The following is a 23,266-nucleotide window of genomic DNA, read 5'->3' as shown; positions in this document are numbered from 1 at the left end:
TTCAACGAGTGACCCACTAGATTGACCAATGATACACTAACTCAATGTTCTTACTGATAATTAGTCTGTAATTTTACATTCTCTGCATAACATCATTTGAAATTATGCATTCCATAATCTTTATTTTGATTGTCTTAAATAGCAATTTGTTAAAATGACGCAAATTGATACATAGACTAATATCATCACACTTGGTGTTAAGCTTGAGGCTACCAATGAATAAATTTATCAAAACATCAAAGATTAGCTAATTCCAGTTACACGGTTAGCTAAAGTGTTAAATGGCGATCAGATTCACTATGAAGTATGAACCAATGGAACAATGCACCCGTTATTCCTGTACTCCTTGTTGCAATTAGAACTCAAATGAGGAGAATGTGGTTGATACTTTCTTTTAAAAAATTTCGTAACCAACTACAGTGGAAGAAAAAAAAAAAGACATAGGTGAAGCTTGAATCAAATTGTCCCCATATACAATATAGGAAGCTCTACCAAACGTGTATCTCTACGGAAGTATGGCACGTGAATGGCCTAACATATTATAGAACAAACAGTTAATTTGGTCCCTAAACTATCACTCTCACCGATTTAGTCTCTAAACTATTAAAATCAACTAAAAGCTACTTAAACTATTTTCTCATCAAAGTACTTGTTGTGAATTCGATGAAAAATCACACAAATAACAAACTTAATGTGTGGAGCAAGGGATAATCAGACAACAAAAAACAAAGTGTATGAAACAATTATAAACATAAGTCAAAAGTAGAAAACAACGAGAGAGAAAGAAAGAGAGAACACAAAAGAATTTGTTGACCCAGTTCGGTCCAAATTGACCTAGTCTGGGGGAGAGAGCAGCCCTCCGTTTCACTATATGATGAGTAACCTTACAAAAGAGATATCAATGAGTTACAAGAATAAGTCTATCGCCTAATTCTACCCAAAGTCCCAATCTCTTCCCGTAACCAAGAGACTTAATCCTAATAGTGTTTCCCAAGGTCAATCAATCTTCAAACCCTAGTATTTGTTGACAAGAGACAAACTCTATACAAACCCTAGTTTTGTTGTTGTCTTTCTAAACTCTTGTTTCAGCCCCATCTATCTCAAGGTTTACACTGATATAATGTCTATATTTATAGTAAAAGAATCCTCAATAAAACTGGAACAAATCTAGACTCGAAAATACATTTATGTTTTATTTTCTGCTGTCAAAATCGGCCACCGAATACTCCAAATCGGCCACCGATTTTTGCCGAATCTGAAGCTCAAACAAAACAGGTCAAAATCGGCCACCGTGCGACAACCGGCCACCAATTTTCAGCTTCTAGAATTCCAATTTCTTCAATTTTGAGACACTTTCACAACAGTACTTAGTCCTCAATTAATAAAATTTGTTGTTTTCATCGATAATTTATGGGCTAAAAGTTGAACCAAACCAAACTATTACACCCCTTGTCAGCATAAACTTCATTAATATATTGTAGAATTAACCTGCAACATTTTTGGATACTTTAATTCCAAGAAATATATGGTTGCATTCCAACATTACATAAAGCCCTTCTACAAGTTGAGATGCAATTCCATAATCCATTTGATAAAATTAGAATAATAGAACTCTCTTGGTTTGATTGGTAGTATTGGCTTGGGACTTTAAAGTGTTCTCTTCTGCAGGTCTCTGGTTCGATTCTCTATAGAGTCAATTTTGTTGGGTTAAAAATAGAATAATTAGTTTAAGCTGCACTATGGAAAACAAAATACTAGTTCATAGATTTGGTTTATGAATAATGAAATACTCCATCCGGTCACTATTATAAATAAAATAGCATCTTTTAGCTTCAATGAATAATTGATGGTTTTTCCGATCTAATAGATTAGATACATCAGTTATTCAATGAAGCAAAATACCACTTTACTACTTATACCACTTTTTTTGACATATATACCAAGAAGACTACAAAGTTTGAGTTTCGTAAATAAATAAATAAATAAATGAATAAATACGTCGTATATGTTAAAGACTTCCACATTGGATGAGACGGTCTGAACAAGTGGTTATAAGTTGGAGAAGTTTTCACCTCACAAGCTGATTTTATCGGATTGTGTTAGACCTAGTTACAAAGTCAATAAGTTGATAAGTTTCACGGTCTACTATGGAAAATTACACCTTTGGCAATATTTTAGTTAAAGTCAATAAGTCGTTTCTGTTATATAACAGTTATCTTAGGGCAGACATTTTTCCTTCATTCAAATCCATACTCATCAGAGACAATGGCTGAGGCTGCAAGCCTTCAGGAAAGCATGAGGTCACACATAGTTCACGATTAAGATACCTTCAAGAGCCTATTCTATCTAACAGAGCCAATTTTCAAAGTTATCTAAATGTAAGTAAAAAGAAATACCGTAACTCCATTGCGCCAACGCTCATTCTCTTTGTAAGAGTAGAAGATAAAATTGAAAGTTATATAATTTGCATTGGTTTGGAGTGAAAACACACACCCAAATTCAGAAGAAAAACGTACTCTCAAAAGTGTTTTGAAAAATGCCGCACAAAAATTAGATAGATTAAAACCACAGAAAAATTGTAATGAAGTGACAAATGAAACCAGCAATTATATCTTGCCAATTGCCATTGTATTTTCTTTAGACCCTTTATTTTTTTTCAAAGAAATCTATATTAACAACCAGCTATCCCTCCAGCACAAGGTGTTGAAATTTGGGGTCTAACTCATCCTTAGGCGGCCCTTGAATTCAACAAGCTCTGATACCATGTTGAAATTTGGGGTCTAACTCATCCTTACAAAACCGGCTTGTAAGGTGAGGATTACCTCCTCTTTATATACTCTTCTCAAGAGTCTTGTTTATCCGATGTAGGACTTGGGTTTTTCCCAATACAAGGCGTGCCAAAGTGAATAGCCCAAAGATTACAACGAGAGTTCAAACAACATGAAAACAGTAATTATGCATCACCCAAGCAAAGCAAAGGGTTTTGGCACCAATCATGAAACTGATAAGGGAAAGCTGTAAATTTAGCCTTATGCCACCAAAAGGAAAGAAGTTTTATGTTTTCCAGAAGCTTAAGAGTAGTGCTCTCTTCGCCCGGAAAATTCTGTTGTTTTTTTCCTTCCAAAGAACCCAAAAAGTCGCAAACCAAATCAAGAACGTGTAAATTTTGCTCCCTTTTGCATATCCTGAAGTTGCACTACACTGAAAGAAATGCTCCGCTAAATTTGACGGCATAACTGTGTAAACTCCTAACCAACTCTGAACCATTTGCCAAATAATGCCAAAGGTACCACAATTTAAGAATAAATGAACATTAGTCTCCTGCACTCCACACCCACCAACACACATTTGATGATCCTGATGAACCTTTTATTGTTATGAAAGAGAAAATAATAGTGGCAACACCAATAACAAGCAAATAAAACAAATCAGATTGCTTCTCAAAAAAAATTCTAGCATTAACATTCCATATAGATAGGTTCAACATGAAAATATTCTAGCATAGGACAAGCACAAATTTTTTTTATGAAATCATTCTGATCTTTAAAATAAACAAATTTCAAATTACGATATTGTTTCTCTGAGCATTTGGTTGTTACATGACTAAGCTGGCATGAAATATCTTCCACACAAAAGCTCTTAGTTTTGACAGCACGTTACTGATCCAAACTCGTATAATAGCGTTACGTACTGAAATCACCGCTAGCTGCTGTGTTTACTGATGCAGTTTGTGCAAGGAATTAGAAGAAATTCCGTCTTACCAGAAACTCGTACAAAACAGATTTTAATATATACGTTTAGGACTAACATGACAAATTTCATTTACTTAAGAGATTAATTGTCATTTTTATATATATTTTAAAATCTAAATAGAATTTCTTAATAAAAAAGAAAAACTAAATAAGAGACAATACTTGGGGTTTACTCGTCTATTCTTGTCCTAGTTGTAGTCCTTATAGTAAATTCCATTTTAAAGACATAAAAAGTCAAGATGAAAAAACCCATTTCAATAATGTTTCCTTTATTTTCAATCTCTAATATACTATACTATACTAATATTACACTTGATTTGATTGCTCAATTTACCACGCACGGAATGTTGTAAACCAAACCAGATGTGATTATATAAATATTGTATCCAGCTTAGAGAATGAAAAATTCATCTAAAAATATGTCAAATGTTTATATCATTGCAAATATCCTGGATGAAAAATATTTTGACTATGAAATGAAAAATTCAAGTTTTGCTAATATTTTATGCTAAGCTATTTCTTTTTTTTTAAGTAACTTGACAACATAAAAAAAATCATAAAGTGCATTAAAATTGGATGTAGAAAACTCAATAGAGAATACTGATTAGACATAACAAAAACCTAAAGTAAGAAACCTAAAGAGAGTCAAACAATCATCAATAAGACGTTTGTGAAGTAAATATCATGATATCACCGACGAAGACCAAAACTTCACATTGAGATGGTTGACAAGGAAAAGTAGACATGCATTCTAATTGAAAATCATATGTATGATTGGGTCATGCTAACCAGTGTCCATGAGGCATTTGGTTAAAAAAGTTAAAAGTAGAAAATTTTAATTGAAAACAACAAATTCTTGATTTTAAAAAAAATGAATATACAACTTTCTCAAACTTCCCAATACAATATTTTTATATCGGTTGTCTTAACTAGTGTTTAAAGACACTAGTAACTAGTGTTTAAGGAGTGTTTAAGGACACTAGTTAGCATTTTCCTAGTTGTATCCTTGTTTGTAGAGGTATTTTACTACTTTATGTTTAAATTTCTATAAATATGATACATTAAGGTAACACGAAGGAATGATAGATAAATAATGGAAATAATGCATTTGTTGAAGTCTCAATGATCAGTAATAAATTTATGATAAATTTTTTTTTGCTAGGCAAGGAGAAGGGACAGACATCAAGAGGAAACACCGACATCTCAACTAGGTTGATAGTTAAGCCTGTATTCAATGCAATAATAGTAAAAAATCAAACTATAACACCTTAAATGCGTTGCCAAAGGACCAAAAACCATCGCCGTTACTCAAGGCAAGATGGAAAATCGCAATGCAACAATCAACATCTCATTACAGACAGCTTTTACGATCATAACAGACATCAACTTTGAATTTTGAAAGTTCTACTTTTTGAGCCCATTGGTTTCATACAATAACAAGCATTTATGCCTTAGTAAATAATGAATGCACGCACTTTGTGACATTAGAGACTATAAATAGAGTTATAATCCAAGGTAAAAGCACATTCCATCTTTGTAAACAAATCGTAAAAATCTCATGTATTTAATAAAGTTTTTTATTTTACTTTCACGTCTTCTTTTATATTTTTATTTTAAGCCCACCACTTTGGTGAACAAATTGATTTATTTATTGTCATGGAATTATGTTAAGTAATTAAAGAATGAGCTTTTCATGATCTAAATCATTTCTTTTGTTGTGGGACTTCAAAGTCCAATCTTATCGTTTTTAAGAAAAATGAAAGCAATAACCTTTGTTGAAAGACAAAGGAAGTTTATGGGCTTATAAGATTAGAGAAGGGTTCTGAAGCATTGGAATAGTCTAGAAGATCTTGAGGTGACATAGTTAGTAGAACTTAATGGATTTTAGCAAAACTAGATTGACAACCCGTGCGCCGCACGGGTTTTATGAGCTTAGAATAACTATTTAATTATTTAATTTCAACTTATAGTGGAAAAGTTGGGATAAGAAACGGGGGGCGGTTTTAGATGTTTATTGATAAGGTGTAATTTATGAAAGATTAGTGTCGTGAATATATTTTAAAAGTGAAATTAATATAACCAAAACGTGACATAATGGCAAAAACTGTGGAGAATGATCATCTGCAACCGGGTTCAACTAAATTTACCGTTATGATAAATATGAAACAATAAGATAATATAGTATAGTTCATTAGTTTCACTAAATAATCTCTAATATTCAAAGAAAGTCAATAAAGCTTCTAAAGCCAAAAAAAATATAAATTAATATCTCAAAGTATATAAAAAAAAAGGCAAAGATACAATGTAATTCATAAAACATAGGTAGCTTCCAAAATTAATATCTCATAGTAGGTTTACAAACTGCTCATCTTTTTTAATATGCTTGTATATAGTTGGCTGATTATTCGAAAATAGTGTGGAATCCAATCTATAATTCATGATATACCAATTTCATGCAGAGGCATATGGCAGCTTCCAAGTAATTTATAATCAAATCACACATACACCATCATTAATTGATATGGTGCAAATTATTAGAAAGAACACAATGCTTGCAAACTTGTATTGGGAAAAAAGTTACTTCATTTAATTGATGATTAGCATGAGGTGCATGATGTTCATGGCAAACTTAAAGTTCCTGACAACAGAAAATTAAAAAGAACACTTCTTAAGCACAGATGTTCATTACAAACTTAAAAAACAAAAAGAAACTTAAATAAACTTGAACAATCCTCCCACAACCATATGAAAATGAACCACATCTCTAATTTGCAACGACTTTAACATAAAGAGCAGTGTTTTTGCCACAAACAGGCGCACCAAACCTCATCCTCATTTCTTCATAAAGATTGCAGCAATCAACAAAAAGTTTCCACTTTCCACCAATTCTGCAGTGTTCATAGGGTTCAGTTCCGAAAATCACGTCTACACAGCCCAACCTTGATAGAGCGGCATCTAAAGACAAAATAATATCAACTATTAGTCACTGAATAAGTATTGAATGAAACTGATTTAATAGAATCCCATAAAATATTAAACTCTGCATACCAAAAACCCACTGGTGACATCATAATCAGTTAGTTTGTGCACCATATCAACCTGCATGTTGGTGTTGCTGTGCCGATATGCAAGACTTACAGTGAAGAGGGGACAACATTGTTGAAGGTTGGCTGCACAGAAGTTTAGTCAATCACGAACTGCATAGGCAGATTGAAAACCGGACACTTGACATTTTTCCCAAACCTAGCCTTCAGAATTATTGCAAACTGTCTCATACCAACAAATACCAGTGTCACCCATGCCCCCAACCGAATTCCATAAAAGTCACGCAGAGCTTTCCATCCTTTGGTAAAAAAAACACATGCCCATTGACACGTTCCACCAGCACTTCAAACTTGTTGTTTTTTGGATCTATTAATGTTGCAAAACGCGTGATTTGATCCCCAAAATCTTTCGCAAACATATTGGGAAGCATCACAACGCCCTAAACAAAACAAACAAAAACGGTTAAACCCTAATAATGTAAAACGCAAAAGGCATCAAGTCAAAATAAAAACTACCCACCTCTTCAGCGTCATATTCCACGATGTAAGACCTGTATTTCGTCGCAACTTATTGACAGCCTTTTCAAAATCAGTCACTGGATTGTTCGCCAAAGGACCTACCAAACGAAAAAAAAAAAAAAAATTATCAGTTAATATCATCAAATTTGTTGCAAACCTTAACGAATATTCACCATAACTACCAGTCAAACAATGATATGACAACATCGTTTCAGTGTTACACGGCCAGCCATTGCATATTGGTAAATAAGCACAATTTTATTTAGTCGTTGGTTCAATGGGACATAAACAAAACTCAATGTCAAATAAGCACAAATACACATAACAAAAACTCAAGCAACCAAACAACCTTTGACCTTTCTCTCCAGTATAATTTAATTCCATCTGCAAAATAAAGTATAAATTATACAATACTAATCATATGCAAACATAAACAAAAAAATAGCCACTTGCTCAAGAAGAGATAAAACAACCAAGTGTTCATCAAATTTCAGAACCACTTTATGAGAATGAAGGAGCATAACTTCTTTGGCATCAATAAATTTTATCAATCTTCCACCTAACAATGAATTCTATAACTTCTTTTGTTACCATCTTATAGTGTTTGATTGGGAAGCATCTAAGCTAGTCTCGGTCAACAATGAATCTTAAACCGCAACTAACTATAAGTACTACTTAAGAGAGATTAAATAGTATTAGTTTTTAGGAGCTTAATGATAAAAATCAATTTAAAAACTGTTCAAAAAAACAAAGCCATATACTTAATTGGCATGCATCTCTTTTGCGTTGCAGCTTGAGTTAGAAATCATTTTAATACCCACTATATTATCAAATACATTCAAACTGTAAGGAGTAAAAACATAGAAATATATTAAATCCTCATATACATTCAAACTGTAAGGGAGTATACGTTTAGCTTTAGCTTAAAAAGAGCTTTGAATAAGACAAAGACAATGGCTAGTGCATAATCAAGTATATAAGAGTTTTTCGATTTTTTCTTCTTGAAAGAAAGTATAAGAGATTTTGTACAAATGCAAATGCAAGACTCATCATAACATAGTTCATCAAGCAATATATTTAAATATCATGGTGAATTAGCTATGTATGTTGAGATAGTGCATCACTCTCATAAAAGGCCACAACTAAATCAAATTCATCAATAAGCAGAAGATTTTTTTAGAGAAATCATACCCAAATGGTTCAAACCACGATTAATGAATAGCTGCAATCATGAGAAATAAATCTCCATGAACTATAGACAGCACCAAAGAATCCAGACCAGATTGCAGCAAAAAAATCAACCACTTTCCTCTGCTTTCTCATCTCAATCGAACAGTCACATTGACATTCACAAAGAGGGACAGCCACCGTATTATCTTCCTCTAAACCAGCAATCAAGAAATATGATCAACCACACTCGATCTCCTTCATTTTAGCTTCGTTATGATGTCAATTCTATCTCAAAATTTTCAGCCATGCACATCGCAGAGAGAGGGATACGAATATAAAAATCTTCAAGACCTAAACAGATCGGTGCATAACCCTGCAAAATCACTTTTATTCAGTTCAATCTAAATACATAAACAATCAAAATCTAAAAAAAATTGAAAACAAAATCTTTGAATTGAAGAACACGCTTATTCAGTTCAATCCAAATGCATAAAAAAAGAAAAAAAATGGAAAAAAGAAGGTGAGAATTGAAGGAACCTCTTAAGATTATTAGAACTGCACCAGTAGAAGATTTTTCAGAAGAAATCACGGAATTGACCGAAAGTGAATAGCAAACCGTAACTGAAATTGCTATCATCTTCGCTGGAAGCGGTGGTTTGCGGCGGCGGTGAGGGATCGGAGATCCAAACTTGACTCGGTGAGGGATAGATGGAGCAAATTTCATGCAGAGAGAGAGAGACAGGAAGTGAAGAGAGAATTTGGATAGATGGAGCGATAGTTTTTTTAGAGAAGATGGAGCGGTAGTTTGTTTACTAATATTTGATGAGAGAGAAAACCAACACTTATCTATACACGGATTATTAGGGAAAACTAAACCATCAGTATTTGAATTTCAAATTAGGCATAGAAGAGGAGGGAAAATTTGTAAGGTTAAGGGACCATTAGCAATTAATGAAGGTTTATTAGAGGGAAAAATTAGGTTAAAAGGTTGCAAGACCTTATAAGCTTTCAGAGTAAGTGATAGCAACCATGATAATACGGGGTTGTATTGTGTTAGATATTTGTGTATTGGTTTCATTATTGATAAAACAAATATTTATGTATGATGTTGGATATGCTGTTCCAACATCTTGGCACGGTTCAGTGTGTCCTGTTTATGTGCCTTGGTTTATGTGCGCTTTATCTTATTAAGAAAATCACACCTTATTTCTTGTTGGTCAAGTTGTGTACTTTTTGTCCAGAATCAGCTGGGTGATTTGTTCCTAAAGTATAGAAAATATTTTAGAAATCTTTGGTGGTGTTTTGGTAGTTCTTAAAGATGTTCCTACTTTTTAGAAGTTGCTTTATTTGTTCCTGATTCCTGTGTAGCGGGTCACCGCTTGGATCTGTTTTGTTCTGAAGCGCAACGAGACTTATTAGCCTGTATTGCTTCGGTATATATACAAGAATGCAAGACCTAATCAAGCATTCAAGCCGTCATTGAAGAAATAGTTTTTTAGGGTTTTGAGTCGTTTGTTATTTATGAGCCTTTCATGTATCACCTTGATACATGTTAAGGGCTGTGTTTTTTTAAGTTATAAGTTGTACTACTCCTAAGCTTTAAAGCATGAAGGTAGTTTGTGTTTGAAGGTAACTTCATCTTATTGAGTTGTAATCTGATAATCACAAGGGCTGTGATTGATTGAGTGGAAGTGAGATGGGATCTCAGATCAAGAAATTCCTAGGTTAAAGTCAATACGGGTAGGTCCTAGGTCTGAAGTTGTAAACTGAGGGTTTGCTGAGAATTTACAATAAGGACTACACTAGTGGATTTCATTCCTGGCTTGGTAGCCACCAGAGTAGGCGTGTTTGTCACCGAACTGGGTTAACAATTCTTCTGTGCCTGTTACTTTTTTGTCTTTTACGTTTTGCATCTTTTGTTTATTTTTGTTAGCGCAATGTTCTAAATATTACATTCAACATTCGTATTTTGTGTATGGTGTTGGAACATCACGTAGAACATCTGAAAAGCTAATGAGCCAAAATTACATATTGGATAAAACACACATTTGTACCTTGAAAAAGGGCTTGGCTAATTTAGAGTTACTCCACCTTTAGGCTTTGATTTTTCACAACATTAAAAAAGATTAGGATTTAGATTGTACATTGTCGTGATGATCTCCAATTTTTTTTTATTAATTTCCATATTTTCAAAAACCATCAAAATCTCAAACATTCAAGCACATCTAGTTAAACACCTAGGAAAAGTATAATTGATATTCACAAGTTTCTCTGGATCGTTATTTTTACTATGTGATAAAACTGTACACTTGCTGGCATATTAGTGTAAACGGCAAGACATTAGTGAAATCAAAATCATGAAGACAAAACTTGTATTGTGGTTTAAGAATCTAATTAAAATAAACTTAAACTCTACAATGTCATCTTCATATTAAAAGCCACAACTTTCTTTAATTTACCTATTGCATAAACTTTTTATTTCCTACTTATAGATATATTATGTGAAAGAAACTAACATTAAGTGAAGTCTCTTTGACCAACAAAAAAATTTAGAATTTAAGTCAAATCTTTTTTAGAGGTTTTTATTCCTTTAAATCATCCGAAAATACCACCAAATGATCATGATACAGTAATGTGTAAAGTTATGCAATATTCTAGTTGCGATCAAGATTTATAAACTACTTCCACAACTGTACAATTATGTTTATTGTAGTTACAATTATAAATGCGAGTGATAATATTCATGATATCAACGCTATTAATTACAAAAGTTACTTGGGTTGTTTTGAAGGAAACATTTTAAAAAAAATAGGTTTAAATGTGTGTTTAGTCCCTGCACTTTCGCCCAGTTTTGACATTGGTCCCTACGTTTTTTTTTGTTTGGCATTAGTCCCTGCACTTTCTAAAACTTTTGGCTTTAGTCCTTCCGTTAACTTTCCGTTAAAAAAAAAAAACCAAAACTAACGGTGTGCCACGTCGCCCAATCATGACACGCCACGTGGCACACTAAAAAACAAAAAAAAAATCAATTTTTAATTATTATTTAATTCATTATTTTTTTACTTAAAAATATCATTAGTCCCTGCACTTTCAACATTTTTTGATATTAGTCCCTGCACTTTGGTATTAGTCCTTGAACTTTTTTAAAAAAAAAAAAAAAAAAAACTTTCAATCAAATTATTATGTTTTAATTATTGTTTTATTCATTATTTTTATTGAGAATAATCATAAAAAAATAAAATAAAAAAATCTTTGTTAAAAAAAATTAAGTAATAATTGTATTACATTGCAAATGGAAATTGTATCGTATTGACACCGTAACAATAGATAAAAATCAACAAAGAAGATGGAAATTAAATTGCACTTTGAATTTTTTGTTACGGTGTTAATACGATACAATTTCCATTTGCAATGTTATACAATTATTACTTAATTTTTTTTAACAAAGATTTTTTGATTTTATTTTTTTATGATTATTCTCAATAAAAATAATGAACAAAACAATAATTAAAACATAATAATTTCATTGAAAGTATTTAAAAAAAAAAAAAAAAGAAGTTCAAGGACTAATACCAAAGTGCAGGGACTAATATCAAAAAATGCTGAAAGTGCAGGGACTAATGATATTTTTAAGTAAAAAAATAATGAATAAAATAATAATTAATTTTTTTTTTAGTGTGCCACGTGGCACACCGTTAGTTTTGGTTTTTTTTTTTAACGGAAAGTTAACGGAAGGACTAAAGGCAAAAGTTTTAGAAAGTGCGGGGACCAATGCCAAACAAAAAAAAGTGTAGGGATCAATGCTAAAATTAGGCGAAAATGCAGGGACTAAAACACACATTTAAGCCAAAAAAATAATATAAGAATCACTTTTACATCTTGAGAATAATCACTCTTATAATTGATAGTAAACTCATGAGGCTAATCTAATTTTTTCTTACAGTGCAATTCAAATTCAAAGTTTCATATACTAAGCTCAGTCCATATCTTCTAAAGGACTTTAAAGTTTAAGATAAATAATTAACATATTGACGTTAATAGGCTTTTAATGCATACACATGTAATAGGCTTTTAAATCCTTGATAATAACTATAAAATTTCCTTATTCTAGGTGCACATACTCTACTTCCATCTTGCATGGATTATACTAGCAAGGATAAGATTAATCATAAGTATTCATCATATATCCAATGTACTATGATTATACTCCTTATATCATAATCATTGTAGATTAAATATGCAATACCTTTAGTCACCATAGTTTAAAAAACATCATCATTTTAAATAGAACATTTTTTTCTTCATATTTTGATATGTTTTTAAAGTGTGGTCGTAAGTAAAAATGTTGTAGTAGAATTCATAGATAACTTTCATAATGTCGCTAACTAGAGGAAGCTCATTTAATTATTTTCAGAATGATTCATCTTTAGGTTATACAACTAGATCCAAAACCATTGACACAACTACCTCAAAGAGGTCTTCAATTATGAGATACCAAGTGGACGATTGGACTAAGACTGAACCTGACACTCTGGGGATCGTTTTTCATCAACATGGTAAAGGAAATAGGGAAACAATATTAACATATCCATTTATGCTGGTTTTGATGAATAAAACTTCAATAGAACTAGCCACAAGAGACATTGCAGATCCTTCAAATAGAACTAGCATTATCAATTAGCACCAAGCTTTCTAATGGTTTAAAGAGACATTCTAATTCTTCAGCAAACAATGAGGTAGAAGTTAGGCCTCCGCTCCTAATATTTCTATTAGAACTACAGTTTATCGGTGTTTTTGGAAAACCATAAGACTAGTTTTAAATTGTTACTTGCAGGATTAAACTAAAATCCTAGGGCATGATGTGCAATGATTTTCCAGAAAATGTATGAATGTTCATGGATTTGCTTACGAACAAGATGAAGAAAACTATTTTATGATGAAGATAATTGTCTTTTGATGGAAATCAATAATATGTTGGAAGATTAAAAGACTAAAAGACATAGAATTTTAAATGGCAAAGAAACTAAAAGAAAAATAAATTGCATTGCATTAAATAAAGATGGTTCAACAAATCACTATTACATACATTCCATGAAAAACTATTGTATATTCATAAGAAAATAACTAACAAACTACCAGTTCGAAACTAAATCTTTTCGACAGCTTTAGCTTGTTTTCCACATGTCTAGACCTTTGATCTTGCATCTTCAGCGAGAATTTGAAATTCTTTAAGTCGAAATCCAAACATCAGTCAAATTCCTTTGTTGTCAAAACCATCCTTCCTCCTTGGACTTGAATTTTTTTGTAGTCTTGATCATCACTTTTCTCTTTTAAAGATATGATCCAAAAACTTGTTGATATACTAGACAAAATAAATAATATTGAAAGGAAGGATGAGGTCTATGAAGAGATCCTACAGATATACGACACGACTAACCACTCTGATCCTAAGGAAGTGAAAGCTTCATATACAAGGATCAAGGCTATGATTGAGCCGTGTCTTCGTAATTTCAATATAAGTACAATATATGATGCTACTTGCATCACTTTTCCTGTCGAAATGAACATATGAAAATTCATGTTAACAACTACCACCACCATTGTTAATAACAATACGAGTTTGGCTGAACAAAAATTGTAATGGTTAGTAGAAATAAAATTAATAACATAAACGTTCAGCCTAAAACAACAATTCTCATGAATGAGTTTGACAAAATGACATCTCTTATTGTAATTTTGCATATTTTGAAATGTTTATTTTATACAACATGTTATTGTTTATGTTTTTTTAAACGAATTTGCATAAAAGTAATATTTTTATATAAAATATTGTACTTCAATAGTTTTACTGAACTACAAAAATTATATTTAAAATAATTTTTAAGATTCAAATGATCATGCATAACAATGTCATGTCTTCTAGGTCCATGAATGTTGTTTTTACAAGAATTGACTTTATCATTCAAAAAGGTTTAGTGGCACAACTTGTTGCTCGTTTGCCTTCTATTCATATGTAATTTATCCTTGATATATATTACAATAGTATGATGTTATAAAAAAATACATAACATTGTACTTAAAAATTCAGTGAATAATAAATGCTTATAAATTGATTCCTTATGGTAGGAGAATTTATGAAATACATAATAAAAAATTTATATATCGAGTCGAGAAAATATATAAAACATTATAAACCAATCACTAAATCATACCACCAAGATAAAACCTACAAATTGAAATAAATAAAATAAATTGAATTCATTCATAGTATAATCAACTAATTAAAAATAATAAACTTGAAGGAATTATAAGTGTATCATCTTACTGACATTTAATCAAAGAAATCACACTCGTAGGATGTTTACTCAGTCCCCTCTTGACCTGATCTAAAGTGAAAATCCATGAATTGAGTTTTGTTGCTTCACTCGTGGATCTGGTGCACGCAAACCAAAATAAGATTAAATAGGCAAAAGGAACTGTAAAAATAGACCCAATAAATTACAAAACAAGGTGAACAACCTAAAATTCATCTTGTAAATAATAATAACTAATTTTCCCCTCTCGAACATAACATACCCAATTCAATCATAAAATTCAACAAACACATACATATTTTATATAGTGAAAGATAGATAGATAATGAAAGATTCAATTTACCGATCTATTCAAATTCAGAAAAACAAGAGAAGAGAAAGAGGGAATAAAGATTGCAGTTTTTGAGAAGCGTTATTTTTGGGTGAGGAGAAATAGGGAGGGTGAGGCGCTTATAAAGAGTGAAAGGGGGAGGCTAGGGTTTTGTAGCGAGAACCAAGGATGTTGGGCTATTCGGGTATTGAGACCCAAACTCGTTTATATTTTTTCCTCCTTTTTTATTAACTCATAGGCCCAATGTTCTACTTCAATTATATTAGACTATTACTTTTCCCACCCATCCCTTACTAGCTCGCCCTGTATATTTTCTGAAAATGCCCTTGAGAAATTCATATTTTGTAATCCGAATTCAGTTTTTCTCGAAAGATCTACAAGTGTTTATTTGTCACTAAATAATTGATTATATATCATTCTAATGTATTCTAGAAATATCTAGAAATGTGCATCATATTTCAACAATCTCGAATATCTAGGATAAAAAATATGCAAATCTTGTAGAATAGGACAAGCATTAAGAAGCTTAATGAAATCATTCTGATTTTCACAACAAACATATTTCAAACCTAGGATTTTGAGAGATGGAAGATCAACATAGAAATTATAATTTTCAACATGTAACCACTCAAGTTTGAGAACAAATAGGGTTTGAGAGGTGAAAATTATGGGATTCAATCTGGTGTAATGCGCAATGAGATTAAATTCCTCAACATAACGTTGTTTAGCGGCTTCTACCCATGCATGCAAGCTTTTTTGAAGATTAACGTCATAAATTCTAGGACGACACTTGAGGCCAAATATTTTGATAGGTTGGTTTCTCGCACAAGGAGAGAGCATACATGTGTCAACAAAACGACAGAAGCAATTAATTGATCGCCTCATCATCATCATCACGGTTGGTTTCATCGTCGAACTCAAGAACGGAAAGCGAATGACAAAGTGGTGCCCAAGTTTTGGAAAGAAGGGATGTGGAGAAATCTTGTTTGGTTGGGAGAAAGGAGAGAATGTTGGAAAGCAACTCATCAGGTAAATTACTGATCCTGTCGACGAACGCTGTCTTCTTCATGTTCAAGGGTTTTTGGACTTAGAAGGAGAAAGAGTACTCAAGGGTTTTGCAAAAGCTTGATGTTATACTTATTTTTTGCTGGGAAAATCTAACAAGTGCCCCTTAAAAGAGAAAGTTTATCTTAGGAATTGTGTATTTAACACATTGAAACTTTAAAAATGGACTTTTTCTACATCAAACTTATAATTTTTTTTTTCTTTCTATTTTTACCTTCTTAATTAGTGCCATAAGGCACTTGTTAGCATAATCTTTTTTTTTTTTATGTTACTGGTGACCATTTAAACTAGTTTAATTTCACAATCAATAAATTTGTTGTAGAATAATAACAGAATAAAGAGAAGGAGAAAAAGAGTGAATGAGAGGAAGAGCGAATAGGGTATTATACAATTCAGTTACATATGAACTTTATTTGTAGAAAAATACAACGACTTGGTAAATAAGCACAATGTTGGGCTAATAGTACAACTCAATAACCTAATTGCTAAATGGACGTCCACTTATAATATTCATAACACTTCCCCTTGGATACGCCTCATACGTTAAAAACCTTACCAGAAAAACCCAATTGGATAAAACTATGATTAAGGAAAAAAGAGTGCATAACACATTTAATTAACCCCTCGTAAAGACAGATGTACATGAGATGAAGAAAGTCAAATAATGTTTCATACTAGTTACTCAAAATCTTTACATAGCGGTGACTCTGTAAAAAGATATCTTCATGCCCATCTCTAAATTAGGAATGCTTGAGATGTTATCTTCACTTTTAGTTGTTGCAAGAGTTCCCTTAAGAAATCCACAGGTTTTTTCTATTTGTAAAATCATCATCCTCAGTTTAGTTTTTTTGTATTTATAAAATATATCATCCTCAGTTGCTAACATTTCCAAGTATTCAAATAATATTGTTTTTTCTCTAAGAGGAAACTTGTATGCTTGACTTTATCACAATATATGTGTTTACTAATCTTGACAAAAATAAACTACCAAAAAATATATAATTAATGAAATACATCAGTGTGCTCACTTGAGCTAAGATATGTATACAAGATGAGAACTTAATCTTGCTTTGAGTTCAACATCAGGAATCAGCATATTGGTGGTAAGATGAGAACGGTTGAATGGGTCAGTCTGCACATATCGTATACAATAATTGTAAGTATTGCACAACATTAAAGTTATAACAGTCACTATGTTCTTTCCTACTAAGATGGGTTTGTTGTTTCATTGAAAGAGATGAGACAATCGAAAAACCAAAGCCTTTCGTATGAATTGAATATCATATATCATAATAGTTGTATGTAGTAAACTATATAGCTCCAACATTTAAGTTTGAAGGTGTGTCTAGTATGTAACATGTTTCGGTGTCTAATACTAACACGAGACTTAATTGAATTTAGTGTAAGGATTCGTAGAAATATTTGAATCACACATGTTTGTGGATTCCAGATTCCCGTCCTGAAGAAGAAACTAAAGAATGCTAGAAAAAATTGGAGTATATGAAGTAACACTACCTTTAGCAGATGCAACTGTTGTTGGAAAAAAAAAAACCACAACAGTCTCCCAGGATTGAATGAGATTCCCGATACGGTTAAGAAAAGACTGACTGATACTCTCTCCTCCCTTTATCGGAAAACTTTTGCAGCTCATTGCATTGATTGGATACTTGAAGATTTTGGAAACCTTGACTGGATTAGTACAGTAATTAAACAAGCTAAATAATATTCTGTAATGAATCTCTGTAAATTTTTGTTCATTTGTTTACATTTTGTAAGGATACTAGAGTTATTGGTGATGATCATATTCATATCCGGTTGCAAGATTGTTTACCAGTAAAAGGTAGATGGTAGAGAACTAATTGTGATAGAGACATATAGTTTAAGTTGAGTATACTCCAATCTAAACCTTTGGGGCTCATTCGAAATATAGATTAGAAAAAGTACAAGCCATCAGTTAAATAGAATTGTGTAGCAATAACTGTTGCCATTTTCTTTAGATGTCACTTGCTTGTAAGATTCTCTCTTCTACCTTATGGTACTCGGTTCAAGACTTGGCACACCTTGGATTGAAAAAGAACGAAGAATATATGTGGGGTATTTTAAAATGCCTCTTCTATTATTATCATTTCCATTCTTTTACTCAATCATTCAGACAAAGACATGTTGTTTCAAAATTTTGAGGCAAATTCAGACTTAGCAAATATGATTGAATCCCTCAATAATAGCCATATGCAACACTTTAAGTCTCCCACCCTTTATCGAACGTCGCCCTATGCTAAACATGTCGAGCCATCTTGTCTTTGCATGGCCTTAGACCCAAACTTCCTTTATTGTAAAAAATATATGATGTATTTAGTGTGAGGTGCTGGTTATATTTAAAATGTAAGCCATATAAGTATGACTTATTATGTGATTTAATTTTAGTTCAACATAAATAATGTTTCATATAACTTTATGAAATTCAGTTACTAGTGTTATTTTTGTTTCATTTGCATATATAATTGTATATGAAATTCGTGCATCCATTCAGTGTAAAGATAGTTAGACACTGGAAACTTTAGGCAACTTAATTTGCCATGCACTTGACCAGATATAGAAATTAGAAAGTTACACAAAACGACGCATGCTTTAGCAGTGTTAAATATTTTGTGAACTAGAAACTGAAATTTCATTTTTCCCTTAATTATGCAAATCAAACTGCATTGGTATGTTATATCAAATTCTGTTTTTGTTATAATAACAGCATACCAGTTTAGAAAATATGTTAAACTTGAAAGTATGCGTAACTTACTGAACCAAAAAAGGCATGTCTAACTTCATATATTCAATGACATTGAAATAATATACAAAAGAAACAATTTGTAAATTTATCCACTGACCCATACAAACTGCATAAACCAAGTGATACGACCCAATTCGAGTAGGGATCACACTCCAGAAATTAAGGAAGAAAACTAGAGACAAACAAAAGGAAATTCATTATATTTTTCATTGGTTCTAATCATAAGACATACAATGCTTATATAGACTTGTTGCATACTCATAATAAAATAACTACAACAACTACACAATAGCACTGCTCAATAACTAACTAATAATTATATTGCATACATTAATGCAATATAATTATTAATCCACATCAGGCTTTCTCTTATTTACTAGTGTACATACTCATATTTCACGTTAGTATATAATTTTTTATTTTTTTTTTGACAAAACGTTAGTATATAATTAAAGACTCAGAAGATCCACAAACTTTTCTATGTAGAACTTCTTCATTTTTAAAATATAAGAAAAACACTTAAAAAAAAACATAATATTCTCTCACATAACAAAGGTTAAAAGAGTGTCGCCAATGAGAACGATGTGGCGAATAGAATAAGATGAGAGAGTATCGTTTGTCCGTCGACGATGGGTTTTGAGGTTGTTAAATAAGAATGAAAATACTTTTTTTAGATTAGGTTTTTAATTTTGGAGTTTTTCTTTAGATTGTTGAAATTTCGAAAATGAAATTTGAAAGATAGGGTGGGAGTGGTGGCTGCATACGAGGGAGGAAGGGATTAGGGTTTTTTTTCATTCATTTTTTTATTAAATTTATTTGTTTTAATGTTATTATTGGGTGGAATAAAGTTCCCTTAATTTTTTTAAGGATAAGTTTCTCATTTATTGCCTAGTTAAAAGAAGAAATTATTTAATATTATTTTTCGGTAGAATTTTGACTTATAAGAATGTGATTTGTGTATCTTATTTTATACCATAAAAGAGTCTATATTAATAGAGAGATGTGTCATTTGGCGAAGAGAAACAACTATCTGAAAGACTTTCTTCATAAATAGACACGATGATTACATTGCTTCAGCATTCAAGCATCACCATTTCATGAAATGTCTCTAATTAACAATTGCAACTCTCCTAATATATATATTCGAAATTTCTCTCACAATCTCACACAATTTGGACCAACTATTCATTAGAAAAAATGTACTTTACTCACACATGAAATCTCAGTATCATAATCATTTAACAATTTAAACAATTTAAAAAAAGGAGAAATACTTTAAATGAATGGTAAAATTGGAAAAGTAAAAAGTATGTACAAATTCATTTATTTTCTTTATGGAAAATGCTAAAAAGTATTTTAAGATTTTAGTTAAGAGGATAAAAATAGAGATATTGTATTGGGAAGTTGTGAAAAGTGATGAATTAACTTTTTTAAAAGTGAAAAAAAATTTCGTTTTCTTAAAATCACTTGTTAGCATAACCTGTTATGTATAGTTATAGATATAAACAATATTAAAAAAAAGATAAACTAGTATATAAAATACTTTAAATTATAAACAATATTAAAAAAGAGAAACTAGTAAATAAAATACATTAAATTAAGGCTAAAATTGAAAAGAAAAAGAAAATAAAACATATAAATTTAATAGTAAAATCTTTTGCATTTAAGCTTAAACATTTTATCATGTAAACCCATTTATGATATTATATTACATATTAGTATACAAAGACTCAAAAACTCTCTAAACCATCTATGTTGGACTCAAAATCTCTCAATCTTAGCATGGTAAAATTTTTCATTGAAGCGGCAGATGGATTTTGTAGAGCATCATCAGCTATTGTTTTTAACGCTTATGATGAACTTGAGAGTGATGTAATGAATACGCTCTATTCTATGTTCCCTTTTTTATATACTATTGGACCTTTACCTTCATTATTAAATCAAATTCAACATAATCACTTGAATCCAAGGAACCTGAGTTTGTTGTTTATGTGAATTTTGGAAGTGTTATGGTTATGACTGAAGAACTAAAGTGAGACTGATAAATTCAAGTCTCTCTGCTAATCAAGATCCATATTAAGGGCATTGTATCAAGGTGTTCCTTATAAAAGCATGGCCTAATTGTATCATATATAGCATTCAATTTCAATATGATGACTTCTATACATTAACTATTTCAAATATCCTTGCAGCCTAAAATATCTAAACATTACTTTAAAATTTTCCAAGGAAAAAAAAAGAATAAGACTAAATTAATTTGAGTCGTTGCTGGTGAAGAAAGTTGCAAAATCCTGAATTTTATGATTTAAATCAGGATTTTGACAATAATATTCTATACATTAACCGTTTCAAATTTTCGAACATTACTTTACATTTCTATCTGATAACCCTTTCAAATATCCTTACGGTCTAAAATATCTTAACATTACTTTAAAATTTCCATGGAAAAAAAAAAGAATAGGATTAAATTAATTTTAGTTAAGAAAATATTATATTCCTAATCAATCAACATTTCTGCCGTGTCTGTGGTTTGAATGTGGCCTTAGAACTGTGTATGCTTAAACTTTCAAAATATAAAATCCTTTTAGAATATTCTATAAAATCCTTTTTAAAAATATTTAAATGAAAAGTAAACAAAATTTTATAAATAGGCTATATAAAATCCTTTTTTCAAAATGAAGGTATTTCATCAAGATGTGGAAGGAATGAATCGAGTCCTCGTAAACTTAGTTCAATTGACAGAAACAATGCATAATATATGTAAGATTCGGGATTTAAATTCCGACCACCACAAAATAAAAAAGGATTGAATCGTCAGCTAACACAGCAACAAGAAAATAAGACAATATGGTCTTCTCTCTTTTTTACTGGAATAAAGTTAAGTGGAAGATTTTATAAAGAAAGTCTAAATTATAGATAAATCATCATACCTGGTAAAAAAAAAAAAAATCATCAAATATGAATTATATTAATTCGAAAAATCTGATTTTCATTTGATTAATAATAATAATTTCATAAATATGGAGAATCATATTAAGAATTGAACAAAGTTTACTATATTGGATTTCAGGTTTGATTCTTTCCCAGACTAAGGCTCCGTTTGGATTGGCTTATTTTGAGCTTATGTGGGCTTATCTACTCCCATAAGCCTTTTTAAAGGTGTTTGGGTAAATAAATAAAAATAGCTTATCATAGTTTCATAAGCTGCTTATGTCATATTTTAATAAGCCTAAATTATCAGCTTACCCTCTGGCTTAACAAGGAGCTTATGAATTTATGTAACCTCCTTCGATTCTCTCTGGAACCACTTTTTCAAAACATATATTTTAATTATAATATTTTTTGAAGGAATATTTTAATTATAATGTTAGTTATCTTTGGCGGTGCATCAGTAACGAAATTACTATATACTTATCTTACTAAAGTAACAAACGTAACAAAGATTTTTTTTTTTAAGAAGATTTTTTTTTTTGTTACGTAATAAAATGAAACTGAATAAAAAAACAAATTTAACTTGTCTTTTTTGGGTAACAAACTGCACGCTAATATCAATATATATGATATGTTTATTTACACCTCTAATGTTAATTTTATCTTATATGAATATTGATATTTTTTTTAAGGACAAATATTGATTATACTATATATATATATATATATATATATATATATATATATATATATATATATATATATATATATATATATATATAATTATAATTAATATGTTATAATATTGTTTTTTTACGCCTTGATTAATTTTATCAAAAAAAATCTTGATGATTGTGGTTCAATTCTTTGATTTTTTTGTTAAATTAAAAATATTTAAAATTTGGATAATTGCTTATGTAATGTCACATCCAAACACTTCAATTTATGTAAGTACTTTTTAGTGTACATATCCAAACATAAATAGCTTATCAAGTATAAGAGCTTATGATATAAGCTCTAATGTCATAAGCACTAATGCTATAAGCATCTATATAAACTGTTTATCCAAACGGGACCTAATTAGGGTGAACTAATTTAGCTTCTTAAAAAAAAAGTTTATATGTCATTCTATTTTCAATTATTAAAATAATAAAAAGAAAATAAGTGTGAATTAGACAATATTTAGTCAAAAAAATATAATGAATTAGACAATAATTTGAATGACTCAAAAGGGAAACGTGGTTTTTTTTTATTTCCATTTTTCAGAATTTTTTACATTATATAATAGATAAGTAACATTACTTATTCCATGTTATAGTGGCCTGCCTCATACACCCTTTAACATTGGTAAGAAAACT

General features: G+C 30.8%; 1 long non-coding RNA gene across 1 annotated transcript; it reads right to left on the bottom strand.

Annotated features, from left to right (window-relative positions):
• Positions 1–6,783: 6,783 nt before the first annotated feature.
• On the bottom strand, positions 6,784–9,306 carry LOC120580514 (uncharacterized). The gene is made up of 4 exons (XR_005646248.1): positions 9,023–9,306; positions 8,507–8,858; positions 7,317–7,413; positions 6,784–7,236 (listed from the first exon to the last, which is right to left on the bottom strand). It is a non-coding gene; the product is annotated as an uncharacterized lncRNA (long non-coding RNA).
• Positions 9,307–23,266: the final 13,960 nt, after the last annotated feature.

Source organism: Medicago truncatula, chromosome 5 (assembly GCF_003473485.1).
Source record: "Medicago truncatula cultivar Jemalong A17 chromosome 5, MtrunA17r5.0-ANR, whole genome shotgun sequence".
Taxonomy (NCBI): Eukaryota; Viridiplantae; Streptophyta; class Magnoliopsida; order Fabales; family Fabaceae; genus Medicago; species Medicago truncatula.
Note: the sequence above shows the minus strand (reverse complement) of the source record. Positions and strands in the feature narration are given on the sequence as shown.